The sequence below is a fragment of the Aplysia californica genome, unplaced genomic scaffold (assembly GCF_000002075.1).
Source record: "Aplysia californica isolate F4 #8 unplaced genomic scaffold, AplCal3.0 scaffold00488, whole genome shotgun sequence".
NCBI lineage: Eukaryota > Metazoa > Mollusca > Gastropoda > Aplysiida > Aplysiidae > Aplysia > Aplysia californica.
The window spans coordinates 555,038-564,125 of NW_004797758.1; positions in this window are offsets into that span (position 1 = coordinate 555,038).

Consider the following 9,088-nt stretch of genomic DNA (forward strand, 5'->3'; position numbering starts at 1 on the left):
GCTTGCGCGCAGAACAGAGCAACTGCTAAAAGAGAAATTCCGATAGACAACATTTTGAAGAAAAAAACAAGGAAAAAAAACCTGACGTTTGGACGAGTCTTATCAAAGATAATACATAACAAGATAGTTCACTCCTCTCTTTGAGCCAAAATCGTCCTCAAAATCCGGTGGTGCCCTCTGCGAAAAAGTGCACCTGTTGCGAACAGAGTTAACCTACTTGTGTGAAAAAAAGTCAAAGGGAAACTAAAAAGTTTTTGAATAAATTAGAATTCAAATTTTGGAAGAACGCTTTTTAAAAAATGGTTACGCTGACAAAAAAACCCTCTTCTGATGAAAGAGGTGACTGTTTTCTTCGTTTAATTTGACTTTAGAATGAGAGGCGAGATGTCATCAAAAAAGTTTTAAGCCCTAAAACTCCGCACTGAACGAACCCGCAGAGCTGATGAATAGCAGTCGGTCTGCGCACGAAAGGGGGAGCTCTTCCAATTCTTCTTCTGGAGAAACGAAAGAAAGATTTAAAACAAAGACTTGCAGCGCCATCTGAAGCAATGAGCGGACTTCCGGGGACACTTTTTTTGGCTGAGTGAACCATCTTGTTATGTACTATCTTTGGTCTTATACAGAGCAGTGGAAGATACCGTGATGTCACTGTGATGTCCGGGAACACCGAATGTGATGACGAGACAGAATGTGATGGATACGGGACGCCTGATCATAATATGGGCTTCATCACTAGGAAGATGCGGTGAGACCGACCCCCTCCCCCCCCCCACTCCCTCCCCTGTTTTTTTAATTACATACACTTTCACACACACACGCACAAACGCACACACACACATACACACACATGCACACACACACACACACACACACACACACACACACACACACACACACACACACGCATTTTCCATCCTGTATGCCATCCCCTGTGTCTAAAAACAAACAAACTGTGTTTGCCATTTAAGTCATGTGAATCGCTGTAGCCTACTTGTTCCATGAACCCTGTTTTGTTTGGTCTGTATGCTAGAGCTGGGCGAAGAATCAATTCCGGAACCGATTCCCACTATTACTGCTACGCGGAAGAAAAGTTCCGACTCCTTTTTACGTAAGCCAACGGTTACCAGTTACTTTATCATTAACGTCTTTTCTTTTTTTTGGGAAAGAATTTATTATTGAAAACTAAAAGTTGATGCTTCGTAGTGTTCCGAAATCAAGGTTTATCCTAAATCCTGAAGATGTTCGGAGCCAACCAGGTAACAACCAGTGGAAATCACATCGTTAGAAAGAAAGTAATTGGGTTCGGAGTCGATTCCTACGATTCCTAGATTTCAATCATCGGGAACCTAGTCGCCCAGCACTACTGCATGCCTTAATTTCTTTTTCTTTTCTCAATTTTAAACGACTGACGCAAATGGCGTAGCAGTTAGGAGCTACTGCTCCCTCCGTTATAAGTGGTGTTATAGACCTCTTGCCATATCAAGAAAAGGACCCGAGTTCGATTCCAGTGTGGGGAGTATAAAAAATACATCGAGTCTCTTAGTCTCTTTTTTTTTGCTGGGATGTTGTATCCCTCTCAGGCCAGAATAGCCCTGACAGCAAGATTAACGCCCTCCTCCTAAACGTTCTAGTAAATTATGTCGATAAAAATGTTTACCCCTTTGTGCAAAATGAAATCTTTAACTTTAAGTGATCCACGCAAAAGACTTGACTTCAGTTCTCGTGTGTGGAGGTTCTTTCTTCAGTACTAGGCCAGTAAAAATTGACATCGAACACGGACACGAAAGATAACAAACACATTTTTGAACCAACGCGGACTTTGGGATGTAAGTAATACCCCCACCCAAAAAAAAAAAAGCACACCAAAATCACCCTTGGGGAACATGCTTAATTTTAACATAATAAAGGTAAAAACGGTCCATTTTCAAATTCGTGAAAAGGTGTCATTATTTGTACAGAATGAAAATGAAATACAAAAATACTTTTATTTTTTAAATTGACCAAATAGCTATCACTTAATCAGCATTTAAAGATTATAAAAGGTCAAGGTCATTGTCAAGATCATCTTTAAAAATAGATCAAATATGGCTGTGTTTGGTATTAAATTGATCGTCTCAATAAGAAAAACACAGAATTTATGTTGTTTATGCAATTAACTTATATTTAAGTTACCTATTGACGGTAAACACTTTATTAAGATAATAAGAATATTCGTTTTATAACAAAAAGATATGGTGTGGTCATATAAACCTAAAAAATAAATCCGTGTTCGGGAACAGCATGCTGCTCAGCATTTGTATGCCAAGCTTCATGAACATTCTTTGGTAAACATGGGAAGATAAGTAAAAATAGTAAAATTAGGGCGAAATAAGACCTTTTCGTGATTTCACATGTGGAACCCCCTCCTTAAATTTCTAACCGATTGTTTTGAGTTATGGTTATGAGTGTATGACTTATGCTCATAAATAATGGAAACTTTAAAGGCAAACATAAGTACACAAGTCATGTAACCAATCACGAAAAACAAAACTTGATAGAAACAAAAGTACCCACAATCGAAACTACTAATGAGGTATTCACAGTGATTTTACCGTCAAACAATTCTTTTTCGTGAGCTTCCCATATCCACAAGGCAGTGGTGGTTTTATATTATCAGAGTTTTCCTTCTTCTAGACAAATTGCCTTCAATGGGCTTCAATGGTTGGATTTAGGAGTTTCCTTCTTTTAGGTTGCTTGCCCCGAAGAGCTATAGAGTCCTTCCTATAATATATCCTTGGAATGGCCTAGTTCGGGGACCTTTTTTTTTTTTGTTTGTTTTGTTTTGGTAAGTGTTTTGCGGAGCTCACAGCTGCATAAGGTCATATGAATATATTAAACATTTTCGGGAACTTCGGAAGAAGTCTGCTTGCGTTGATTTGTAGAGAGCCAGTCCCCTTCTACCACATGCGCGTCGTGGGCCAGGCACACTCAAGGTGTACACTAGAGGGTACTGAGCTAGGCGGTTGTCTCATTCCGTTGTTCCTTCCCTAGCCCCAATTTAAACTGTGTCCGTTTCTGAAGCATTTTCACACTGTCTGCTGCAATGACAATGTATACTGCAAGGGATGTAGTACTTACAGAAAGTACAAGATTTGCATAATGGAGTGCTGCTTAAACACGAACAGCGGCTTTCACGTAGCAGTTCATCTGGTGCAGGAGCATTGTCAGTTATCACTGGACTCACAATATTATCACTCACAGTAAAGCCGTAATCAACAAAGTCAAAGACAGTGCGCAGATTAAGCCATGTACTAACCTGGTGATACACTCTAAAGGCATGGAATTGTGCGGCTCTCTCTGTCGGTGCCATCCGTTCAAGTCGCACGTACTTTGGGGAGATGAGCTGTTGATACCAAAGATCAGTAAGGCTCAGGTTTTGCAGTCCACTGCAGTAAAGGAATGACAAGAACTTGACTCCTAGGTCTGTGATGTCCTTTACATTGGCTTCTTCTTGCCCCAAAAATAGTGTTCTTCTGTTGCCAATGCTCTGACTTTTGCAACAGCTTGAAAACCTTAAGCTTATCCAGCAGACGTTGTGTCACATCCTGACACGGCATGTGCAACAGGATGCACCAGCACATGTTCACACTATGGTAATTTTAGCTATTTGAATAGAAGCTACTTGGACATTACTTCGCTTCATATTATGTAGACTTCCATGTCCTTGTTCACATGATACAGAAACATTATTAGTACATCTGTATCATTAGCCAAGACAACCACAGGTAAACCTTCTGCTGCAAACTGTACACTTTTCTCACAATGAGTGTGTCCGCATTCCCTTCTTCTTCGGCATGAGCAATAGAAATGCCCGCTTCTTCTATTGGCGACCCTAAGAGTTGCTCCAATTAAAGTGCCAAATTTAAAAAAAATTATTAAAACTATAGAGCTCCAGTTTGCGATTCTCACTCTAAGCTTAAACGCATTGTGATCACATGAATTTCAATTCCTTTTTGCAATGAGGTGAAACTAATCCCACTCTTACTTTAAAAGAAAACACATTTCAAGATTATTTTAACGAATGTAAAGAGGGGCGGTAACAGGAACAAAATGTGGGTAACAGGAGAGAAAGTGGATAACAGGAGGGAACATAAAAGACTGTTTTCAGGTTTTAACAGCAAATCTCATCAAGAATGAAACGCTTGTCTACATACATTATTAGTGATATCATCTAAAGAAATAAGTAAACAATGGATGGGAATGTTAAAGGCTTGTAACATATTCTGTCGAGACGTTATTTACTGCTTGAAGTTACCAATGTAAAAAAAAACGAAGGCATCAAACAATAAGTGGGCGTCGAAACGAAGTATATCGAGAGACACCATTAAATAGGATGGTTTGGACGCGTAATGAGAATGGGGACACAGCTGCCAGCCTCAAAGGTCTACAGCTTGCGATTTAATGGCTTCAGAGCAAAAGGGAGGCTAATGAAAAGATCGATTGATGGAGTCAAAGACATCCTTCAATGGCACAATAATATGCCTATCTGAAAAACAACAAACCTTGCCCATGTCGAGAACTGCACCTTTCCTCGACACCTTGCAGTATAAGAGAATAAAGGAAGAAAGAGTAAAGTAAAGTTACCAGAGTGTAGTGTAGACAGTTGATTTCGCAAAGGCCCAACGGGGATGCTTTATATTTCCTCTTTCATTTTTCTCAAACAAAAATATTATTTTGAGCGACGTTACCATGTACTCTTGCTTCATGGGCTTGGGGGTTGCTTCATGTCTTTCCGTAAAAAGATGGTCAATAATAGAAGCGTGTAACTTGTACTGTAGAAACTATTTCTGGAATAACTTCCACAATTCCACCAGTCTAACAGTTTCTGTTCTCTTCTTCTGTTTGCAGTTCAGGTTTCTATTTTCTTTAATCACAACCCATTTTTGCCACGTTACAGTGAGTCCCATGTCCTCAGAGTATGCTAGGATTGGATCATTTTACTTTACTTCATCCTTCTTCTTGCATCATTAGATGTAGAGGGGAGGCCTAATTTTCAATCAAGGGCAGTGTAGGTGGCTTCTGTTGTTTAAATGGTATTCTTTTGGAGAACATCTATAACGCTATCCAGCCAAGCTTTGCGTGGTCTACACCTGCCCTTATATCCGGACATATTACAGTTGTAAGCTCGTGAAGCTGGTTGATTTGGTGACACTCTCATCAGATGACCGAACCACTTCATTCTTTGATGTTCTTGTCCGACAACCGGTTTATTCCCTGTCAAATTTCGTTTAATTCCTTATCAGTCTTTCGTCTTCCTGTTTTATATCGTAAGTCAGTGTTGGAAGGAATATGCTGTAAATAAGACGTTGTCTTTTTTATTTCCATTGGTAGGTGTTTATGGGTGAGTAGTGACAACAATTTATATGTTTTTGCATTTGCTTTTGGGTCCTAATTTCAATTTTCCTATGCCAAATCTTCCGTTATGTGTAAGCATGCTCCCAAGCTATTTAAATTCCTTAACTTGTTTAAGGTGTGTTCCGTCGAAGGTGAAGTTAAGTAGTGGGACTGGGTTTCAATGATCACACGATCCGTGCAATTGTCGATTTTTATATTTGACGTCATGTATCGAGGCAACCCACTGCGTTGTGCATCTGACATAACAGCTGCTAGGCCTTCACATTGCATACAGCACTGCCACTGTACAGTGTACAGTATGGTGACTTGTTCAAAAGACACTGCTATTCTCTTTACTGAGTTGTAGAGATCTGCAGATCCCAGGAAAGTTTGTGGACATCATTTTGCAAACAGTTAAGTTTATTCAAGATGCTACTTAAGACTTTGTGATTAAAAACAAAACAAAAACAATAAATCCAACAAAAGCACAACAGCAACACACACACCATAAGCAAAATAATCAAAATAGATTTAGAAATGAGAATTATCATAACAACATTGTGAGGGAACAAACTTCGTTTTTAATGCCTGTCTTTTGTCCAATAAGGCCCTTTTAAAACTTGAAAATCGAGACGAAATGTAGCATACCTGGTCTAGCTGTATGCAATACTGTAGGCGATCACACCAAGATAAATTGTAACAAAGAAATATAATAAAACTAGTGGCTGTTCCCCGGTAAAATGACGTCAGCAGTCAGCAGTCGGGTGCTTACATTCAATGCCATCGCTTTTTCCTGTGTCTATGTGTCTGTGTGTGTTATGTGTGTGTGTGTGCGTGTGTGTGTGTGTGTGTGTGTGTGTGTGTGTGTGTGTGTGTGTGTGTGCGCGTGTGTGGATGTGTAAAGGCTGGAGTAGGGGGTTGTTTACATCCAAGCATCCTCGCTCTGTCTAGTGGGGGTGTGGTGTAAGTCATAGTCAGCCCCTCACAGCAGGTGACATTTAGTCGACTTTGGGGGTCTCTACCCCGATCTCACTCCTGGCTTTGTTTTCGCATCTTGCTCAGACTACAGCAACATTCTATATCTGGTGTTTAACACGATTAGAAACAGCTGTCCAAGATTTGGTTAGTCCGCTAGATGTTCAGATATTCTAAGCCCAGAAAGCCATTTTATCAGGAGAGAGAAGAACATCTTTTTAACAATATTTGTACTTTCATTACGTAGTATTATTATTTTTTATTATTATTATTTAGATTTTGAATTTCTTTAAAACATTTATTAAGCATATCTAGGTCAATACCACACGTTTAGGACTTGCAAAAGCTATTAAAAAAACAATTTCAAAATATTGGGCTTAGGACATCTGAACGCCTTACTCGCCGACAACATCTAGCACTGAAATAGTATATAAACCAGTTCTAATTTAAATAAAGCAACGATACGACATAAAGTTAAAAAATAATTTGGCGATTTTTTGGTTCAAGTACAAAACTAGGGTACCTCAAATGCATTGTAATAGATTGAGTTTCATTGTCCTGCTATCAGACACTTGTCAAAATAATAATTTCAAAGAAACTGGTAGTTTCCAGCTTGCAGAGTAATTTTTATTACTCTATTTTTCTTTCTTTTCTTTCTGTTTTTAGGAGGGGGACACCTTTTACTTTCATTTAAAAACACTTTTCCGTGTGGATTTTCACGGAAAAACGTGTATCAAAGACACAAAACCAAAGAAAATGTGCATATTCCAAGCACACTCAAGCATTGAAAGTCAATGATCTTTGGCAGCCAATTTCTTGTTCATTCTACATCAGCTTACACTAGCAACCCCACTTTCTATAATCACAAATCTATAAATTTATACTTCTCTCAAAATGGTTTAGTATTTCTTTAAATAGTAAGACATGAAAAAGCTTTAAGATGGCACCAACGGATGCCCTCAAAAACTGACAAGAGCCTAATACCACCTTGTCGCTACACGAAACTTTTGAAAACAACATAATACATGTACTAGGTTTGCCCTGAAGATCATTAGATACTAAATTAAGAAGAAAGAAAACTGGGAATATGTTCAGGGTTTCATTGCTATTATTTATTTATTTTTTTAAATTCGTTTATTCACGCATACAGACAGGTGGACTTTCTATACATGACGACAGAACAGCTGAAGCCTTTGCCTTTTGTATCGATTTCCAATTACACGTTGGAAACAAACTTGCCAGTTTCCATTTATTCAACGTCTGTACCTTGGACATGTCGTGTTTCATTAAAGGTATTTTATTTTTTTAGGTCCAGATGTTGACACATTAGTTTGGTGTTTCACCACACACACACGCACACACATACACACAAATACATACACACACACACACACACACACACACATACACACACGGGAGCATATATACACACACATACACAAACACACACAGACACGCACGCGTAAACCATCACCTTACAAAAGATAAGAGTTGTTGTTTATAAAAAGAACGTTATTTACATTTACTTCATCTATTGATTTCGCCTTTACTAACTTAAATATTTCTGGAATAATTTGGGTATTGTATCAACTGACTTTGTATCCAAACAGAAAAAAACACCTCACATCATCAATTTGCGTGGCATCGTGGTGAAATCAAACGCTCGTTAAAATAATGAAATCGAAGAAACTGGCATTTTCCCACCGGTTTGGCAATTTTCTACAGATTTTTTTTGTTGCTAAAAACATTTATTGCCCGTTTACAAACACAATGGAGTGTGGCTTTTCAGTTTTCAAGGACTCTCAAGCATTAAATTGGATGCGATAAAATCACCAAACTTTGGCGTCCAATTCCTCGATAATTGTACTTCTGAAACCATGCGACTTGGACGTCCTTCAATCGTAACTTTCTCAACTTCTGTCTATTATAGATTTTTTTTTTTCATAGAAAGAAATGCAAATGAACAGGGTTTAATAACAACTCCACGCGCCTAAAAGATGGACCGTCCCCTAATTCATTACTGTCGTGGCACATTTGCTTGTTTTGCTGAAAAGAAAGCTCTTAATTCCATTAGTTTTGAGGATTAACATAACATATTTTCATAGCCAACTTTACCATTTAAATATTGTGAATTAACTACTTTTTAGAGCATGGTATGGAGCGAAAATATCGTCCTATGAGTATCGAAGTAAAGTGTCAGGAATTATTTTAACACCCCATTTTCATGACACGAGAAGTTGACTTGTGTACTATGGAAGGGAAGCAACTGCTATAATATATTTAGTTTGAAAAATTTCCTCGGTGACGTCCCTTATCTGAATATCTAGGGAGCGGATTGCCCCCATAAAGTAGGCTAGACCTGTCCACGTTCGTGTATCTGTTGTTAAATGTAGGTAGTTTTACGCCCCATATGATACCATTTAGATACTTTAGGAGACGGTTTGGACTCTGCCTCTCGGGACCAGCCGGGTTGAGAAGGTCATAAAAAAGGATACTAGATAAAACATTTCCCCCTTACGGAAATCAAATCGAACTCGGGTCTACCGTGTAGGACAGCGAACTGCCTAACCCCTACATTATTAATGCTGGTCCGTGCATCTATACTCTATTCTGTTTCTCGAAAGTAGATGCTAATTCGACTATTTAGTGGAAGGAGATAGAGATTGAGAAAGAGAAAGAGAGAGAGAGAAGGAGAGAGAGAGAGGGAGGGAGGGAGAGAGAGAGAGAGAGAGAGAGAGAG